We start from the raw sequence: 7377 nt of genomic DNA on the forward strand, positions 1-7377 counted from the left end.
TTGAGATTTATATGTATTGCCCAAGAATCCGGAAAATCTGAACTGACCTGATCCCCGAGCGGTCCAGACTTTAGGACCTTTACTGCATGTAAACATCGATCCAACCTTGTCTTAAATATATTTACTGAGGTCATCTTCACTGCTTCAATAGGCAGAGAATTCCATCGATTAACCAACCTCTGGGAAAATCAGTTCCTCCTCATCTCCAACCAAAATCTACTACCCTGAATATTGAGGGGATGTCCCCCAGTTCTAGTCTGTACAAGAAATAGTTTACCCACCTCAATCTTATCTATGCCTTTCATAATTTTATATGTTTCTAGAAGATCCCCTCTCATTCTTCTCAATCCCAGCAATCTCGCCTCATAGGCTAACCCCCTCATCTCTAGAATCAACAGTGAACCACCTCTGCAACACCACTGTAAAGGTTAAAACCTTGTGTTTTTGAATCTTTTGTCAATTTTGTGCCTATCCCTTTAAGGAAAATTATTGCTTGTAGTGTTACCATAGTGACTATGATGTCATATATTGTAATATCCAAGCAGTCAGAGAGTTTGCATCTCATTCTTCAAAGTCCAGAAATGTTATTACAAACACAAAATACCATGTGTGGTTTGCAAAATTGGCAACGCACAAGTATGTGTTCTTTGTAAAGTAACACAGATTCAAGATAGAGAAAGGGACCACACAAGATTTCAAAAGGGCAAAAGAATTATTGCATCATCATTATGGTGGTGAACATAAAATCAGAAGGGCCACAAAGTCAGTAATAAAATCAGAGGACTCAAAGGCTTTACAAGCATATACACTCTTTCTTAGAGAATGTTGTAACACAATGACAAGTAGTGTATAATTGCAAGAGGTGATTGCTTGCTCTTGGCGCCTCACAGTTCGGTGGGCAGCAACCTCCTTTGAAGAAGACCGCAGAGCCCACCTCACTGACAAAAGACAAAGGAGGAAAAACCCAACACCCAACCCCAACCAACCAATTTTCCCCTGCAACCGCTGCAACCGTGTCTGCCTGTCCCGCATCGGACTTGTCAGCCACAAACGAGCCTGCAGCTGACGTGGACATTTACCCCCTCCATAAATCTTCGTCCGTGAAGCCAAGCCAAAGAAAGATCAATAAATAAGATGAGGGAATTATGGAGAAACAATGCTGCAGAGCTTAAGATGCTTCCCAGAAGGAACGCCACTTTTGAGGATGTTGTACAGTTTTTGGAATGGCACGTGGAAATATTAAGCATTTGGAAATATTAAGGATACTTCAATAGTTCCTAAAGATGTAAAGTCGTCTAAATCATCGTTATGTGGAAAAGGTATCAGAAGATATCTTGGAATGTAAAGATGGTAGAAAATGGTGTTTACCTCATCATGGAGTTATACATTCACAAAAGGAGAAACTATGTGTAGTATTTGATGGTGGGGCATCATTTCAAGGACTTCCATTGAATTCTCAACTTCTACAAAGTCCAGACTTAACTAGTACTTTAATAGGCATTCTGATAAACTTTTGAAAGGAGCCTATTGTAATTGCTGCAGATATTGAAGCGATGTTTCGTCAAGTGAAAGTACCATCAGAAGATCATGATTTTTTATATTTATTATGGTGGCCTAATGGTGATTACAGTAAAAACATGATTGAATACAGAATGACAGTTCATCTATTTGGAGCAACTTCATCACCGAGTTGTGCAAATTTTGCTCTCAGGAAATGTGCTGAAGATAATGAAGAGTAATTTTGTTCTCAACATAAAAAACATCATCAGAAATAATTTCTATGTTGATGATTGTTTTAATTCAGTGGTTTCAGAAAAAGAAGCAATAGATCTTTATCATGAGTTAAAAGAGTTCTGTAATAAAGGTTCTTCTTTCTGAAATGGATTAGCAACAGTCGAGATGTGGTGGTTGTTATTCCGAAGTAGAAAGAGCAAAGGAGATAAAACACCTCGATTTGGATTGTGAAAGAATTCTAAGGGTGCAATGGTGGGTTCAATCTGATGTTTTCAAATTCAAAATTATTGTGAAAGAACAACCTTTGACAAGAGGTATTCTTTCAATCGTAAGCTCAATATATGATCCTTTGGGAATAGTAGCACCAGTATTAGCACCAAAAAATTCTGCAAGAATTAGAAAATTTGGATGGGATGAAGATTCCATCGCACAAGATTGGATGAATTGGATTGAGTCTTGAAATGTTAGAAAGTTTTGAAGTCAACAGATGTTTTAAACCTAAAGACTTTGGAGTTGCCATATTTGCTCAGTTACACCATTTTGCAGATGCAAGTGAAGGTGGTTTTGGTTCTGTCAGTAATTTACTACTGTGAAATAATCAAGAGTAAATTCGTTGTGGATTTGTAATGGGAAAAGTCAGAGTGGCTCTATTAAAGCCAGTCACTAGACCTCGAATAAAATTGATTGTCGCTACTATGGTGAGCAAAGTGGACACTGTGTTAAGAAGGGAATTACAGATGGTGATGTCACCTTGATGAAGGACTCAAGCCTGAAACAATGATGATGTATTTTTACCTTTGCTACATAAAGGCACTGTTTGACGTGCTGAGTTTCTCCAGCATTTAAGTGGTTTTATTTTTAACCTTTAATCTGTTTATCAGCCACAGCTTTCTCACCTGCAAGATGATGGGTTGGGTCAACCCCCTGCCAGACTAGTCCCAGCACATCTCCCTGATGTGATCTGGGTAGTCGTCCACTTCAGGCCCACCTGTCCCACCCTGCACCAGTTCATCAGAACAGAACCAACTTCACCATCTTTCAATTCCTTGCCACTCCATGGCACGTGGAGTAAAGCTCAGATCAGAATACTCAGTCTTTAAACTTGCTACCAAAGTCTCCAATTTTTCTTTGGAGAACCTCACCTTGTTTGTTGCTGATTTTGTGGGTATGAAGAAGCACACTGATCTGCCCCATAGTACCTGCCCTACCTACTGAGGAAGAGAGCCCCATGGTCCATATATCTGAAGCTCCTTAGTCACATGTTTGACTGGAAGGTTTTCCAATTTCTCCCCTCACTCCATCACTGGTTCAGGACATCCTGAGATGACAATACTGCATTTCTAATCTTGGATGCTGTAAACTCTACCTGCAAGATCTCATCTCTCTTCCTGCCAATGTCATCAGTACTATGCACCACCAGCTGCGGCTGCTCTTTCTCCACGTCCAGGATACTGGACTGTGAAACTGCTGTGAAACATCCGTGATCCTGGCACCAAGGAGGCAACTCCCCGTGCTGGATCCCACACAAGTGTGTGTCAGTGCCCCAGACCCCAGAGTCCCCAGTCCCTGATCGCCACCCGGCTTCACCGCAGCCCCCGTGGTGGGGCCACGGACCCAGCTGATGCTGCAGTTACACCATTCTATGGTGAGACGGGGACGGTGACAGGGGCCTCCTGTCCCTCCCCCAGCGAGCCGGCCCGCCCTGTGGTGGGGACCCCGTCCCTGTCCCTCCTGTTAGGGACACTGTCTGCCCCTGTCCCCCCTCGCCCCGTCAGTCCAACTGCTGCCCCCGCCCATCCGTGCGGCGGGGCGGGGTGGGGGAACAGGGGCTGCAGCTGGGCACACTCGCTGCCCACGGCGTTGTTAGGGACCCTTCTCCCTGATTTCCCCCCCCCCCCACTTCCCGTGTGACAGGAGGCGCGGTCCCTTCCCTCAACCCCCCTCCCCTTCCCTCAACCCCCCTCCCCTTCCCTCACCCCCCCTCCCCTCACCCCCCCTCCCCTTCTCTCACCCCCCTCCCCTTCCCTCACCCCCCCTCCCCTCACCCCCCTCCCCTTCTCTCATCCCCCCTCCCCTTCCCTCACCCCCCCTCCCCTTCCCTCACCCCCCCTCCCCTTCCCTCACCTCCCCTCCCCTTCCCTCACCCCCCTCCCCTCCCCTCACCCCCCCTCCCCTCACCCCCCCTCCCCTCACCCCCCCTTCCCTCACCCCCCCTTCCCTCACCCCCCTCCCCTTCCCTCACCCCCCCTCCCCTTCCCTCACCCCCCCTCCCCTTCCCTCACCCCCCCTCCCCTGCCCTTCTCTCACCGGCCCGACTGTGGGGGGACGAGGCCCCGACCGGACTTGGTGCCGCTCGCCCTCCTCCCCAAGGCGGTCCTCACCCCCCGGCAACACCAGCTCCACCTCAGGGTAGCGCGGATCCTCCTCCCCTCCCTCTCTTCACTCTTGCGCCTGCGGCCTCCTCCGTAGACCTCCCAGTTGCTGAGGGAACGGCGGTCAGGAACGCTCACGGGCCCTGTGACGTCAGTGCGTACAATGATCTCAGATCGGGAGGAGGGACGGAGGGAGCTGTCAATCAGAGGAGCCAGAGGTGGGCATTTATCTCCAGTGTGGAAACAATAAATGGGAACCTTTCCAACAGCCCTAACTCCACATTGGATGAGAACTCAGATCAATGACGGATCTTCACTCATATGGTTCCAATTCTGTTCAATGAGGAAGCTCATGTTCACCAAGTTCAGGCAGATGACAGAGCTCCGCCCCTTTAAGGAAGGCCTGACGGGGGCGTCCCACGGGGTGCTGTCATCACGTTGGACGGCAGGATGACGCGGGGCTGCAGCCCATGGTCCTTCACAGGCATGCGCAGTGCGTGTCTCCGCAAGGGGCTGCAGGTGTTCAAGGCGCAGACGCTTATCGGGCACCGAAGGGGATTACTGCCGGGAATAGAGAGCCGCACTGGGTCCTGGAATAGGGGCTCCCGTGGTTCCGGGGCTTGCAATCCCGGCCCAACTTGCCTTCTCCCGGCCCAACTCCCAGCCTCGGTGTTGATTTAGCTCTCTGGGACCCTCCATCGGGGTGAGGTCGCGCTGTGGCCCCGGAGCAGGACTGCATTGATTTATCCTCTCGTCCCTGAACTGACAATAACCGCAACAGCAGTGCGAGTATAAGACAGCTTTAATAAACTAATATGTCCACGAAGATGTCTTGTCTCTCTGCAAGACGAACCTGGAAGGCTAGACTGCTTTATATACAAGGTCACCAGAAGGATGACCCCTGGTGACATAGTGGTGTAATGACATATCACCACATTCACCCCCACTTAAAAAAAATGTTATTCCCCACACCGTCCTCCTTCCCTTGTTTGTAAGTTCATAAGTCCAACATTTTCTGTGGCTTCCGTTGCCTTCTGGACCTCCTCGATAGTGGTATAGGGATGGGGAGTGCGGTCTGCCTTTCGGCCTTTCTTGGTGGAAGTGTGGGAGTGGGAAGTACTAGATGGCCATGTGGGCTGGGGATCTTCTTGTATGGGATTAGGTCCTGCCATCAAGTCCAGGGTGGTGATATTTTGTGGGGCGGGCGTACCCAGGGTCCTGAGTGGTATAGTCCTCTGGGGTGACTCGATGGACAACTGTTCTAGTGACTGCTGCTGCGCTCCTTGTTGATCTGTAGACATCTGTGTCTCCTCCACGTTCTTCACACATCTGGCAGGCGCAAGATCCCTGGTGGCCACCGAGTCTTCTCTTCCATCTGGGAATGTGACCAAGGCGTATTGAGGGTTCGCGTGCCTCAACTCCACTTGATCCACAAGTGGGTCCACTTTGTGGGATCTGCAGTGCTTCCAGAGGAGAACAGGTCCCAGTATCATCATCCATTTAGGCAGCACTGTGCCCGTTGTGGCTTTCCTTGTGAAAGAAAAGATATGGTCATGTGAGGTCATGTTAGTGGCAGTGCACAACAAAGAATATTGTGTAGGGGCTCTGGCAACACTTCTTGTCATCTAGTAATAGGCAGGTCTTTTGCTTTTAGGGTCAAAAGGACCGTTTTCCAGATAGTGGCATTTTCCCTTTTGACTTGTCCATTCCCCCTGGGATTGTAACTTGTAGTATGGCTGGTAGCAATCCCTCTTTTGTGCAGGTACTGCTGTACTTCTGCGCTCATGAATGCAGCACCCCTGTCTGTGTGTATGTAGTACCCCTGTCTGTGTGTATGTAGTTCGGGTACCCAAATATGCTGAAGATGGGTTGGAGGCATTTTAGAACAGTGGCTGCTGATACATCAGAACACGGGATTGCGAAGGGGAAATGGGAATATTCATCTATTACGTTGACAAAAATAGACATTTCTATTATTGGATGGGAGCAGGCCTTTAAGATCGAGGCTGAAGCGCTGAAAAGGTTTGGTAGCTTTTATCAGGGTGGCTTTGACTGGCCGGTAAAATTGCAGTTTGCATTCTGCACAGATGGGGCAGCTCTTGTTCACTGACCTCACTTCTTCTACCAAAAATGGGAGGTTTTGGGTTTTAATGAAGTGAAACAGTCTAGCGACCCCTGAGTGGCCCAGCTCATTTTGCAAGCTCTGCAACTGGGTCATGTGGTTAAGGATGGCACAAGTGCCTCTGGACACCACGTCCGGGGGCTCGGTATAGAATGTTGTAGTTAAATGTAGACAATTCTATCCGCCAGCGCAGGATTTTGTCATTTTTAATTCTCCCCCTGTTCTGGTTAACGAACGTAAAAGCCATAGACCGTTGGCCGTGATGAAGGTGAAGTGTTTGCAGGCCAGATAATGTCGCCAGTGCATTACTGCTTCCACAATGGTTAGGGCCTCCTTCTCTACTGCTGAATGTCTTACCACTGACCCCTGTAGTGTTCGCGAGAAAAAAGCCACTGGTCATCCATCTTGGTTTAGGGTGGCTACCAGAGCCACATCGGATGCATCCACTTCTACTTGAAACGGGATCGACTCATCTATGGACCACATAGTAGCTTTAGCAATATGGTCCATAATGTCCCTGAATGCTCTGGTGGCTGCTGGGAACAGTGGGAAAACTGAGGCTTTTATAAGTGGGTGGGCCCTGTCGGCGTAGTTGGGGACCCATTGGGCATAGTAAGCGAACAGTCCCAAACACCTTTTTAGTGCTTTCAGCGTGTGTGGCACTGGGAGATCTAGGAGAGGGCGCATACAGGCTGGGTCTGGGCTGATTTTCCCGTTCTGCACTACGTAGCCCAGGATTGGCAACTTCCTGGCGCTAAAAACGCATTTCTCCCTGTTGTACGTTAGGTTGCTTTCCTCAGCAGCCTGGAAGAACCGTTTTAAATTCGTGTCATGATCCTCCTGAGTGTGGCCAAAGATTGTTATGTTGTCTAAGTAGGGGAACACCACTTTCAGTGGGAACTCATCTACTATTCGGTCCATTTCTCTCTGAAATAGGGACTCTCCATTGGTGACACCGAAGGGGTGTCGCAGAAATTGATTCAACCTGCCGTCTGCCTCAAATGCTGTGTAAATGCGATCGTTGTTTCTAATGGGCAGTTGGTGGTATGCTGCCTTCAGGTCTATGGTGGAGAACACATACTGTGCAATGTTGCGTGGCAGGGGGTAGGCATCTAGCTGTATAAATGTGTTGATTGTCTGACTGTAATC

At 48.7% G+C, this 7377-nt stretch overlaps 1 protein-coding gene across 2 annotated transcripts in view; it reads right to left on the bottom strand.

Moving 5' to 3' along the window:
- LOC138764544 (zinc finger protein 420-like) overlaps positions 1–4389 on the bottom strand; it is a 28833-nt gene extending 24444 nt beyond the window's left edge. For both annotated transcript variants that reach the window (XM_069940634.1, XM_069940633.1), the window contains exon 1: positions 4042–4389. The gene's annotated coding sequence lies outside the window, so the exon portion shown is untranslated. The remainder of the gene's footprint in view (positions 1–4041) is intronic.
- Between the last annotated feature and the right edge of the window lie 2988 nt (positions 4390–7377).

This window comes from Narcine bancroftii, chromosome 5, assembly GCF_036971445.1.
Source record: "Narcine bancroftii isolate sNarBan1 chromosome 5, sNarBan1.hap1, whole genome shotgun sequence".
NCBI classification, from domain to species: Eukaryota; Metazoa; Chordata; class Chondrichthyes; order Torpediniformes; family Narcinidae; genus Narcine; species Narcine bancroftii.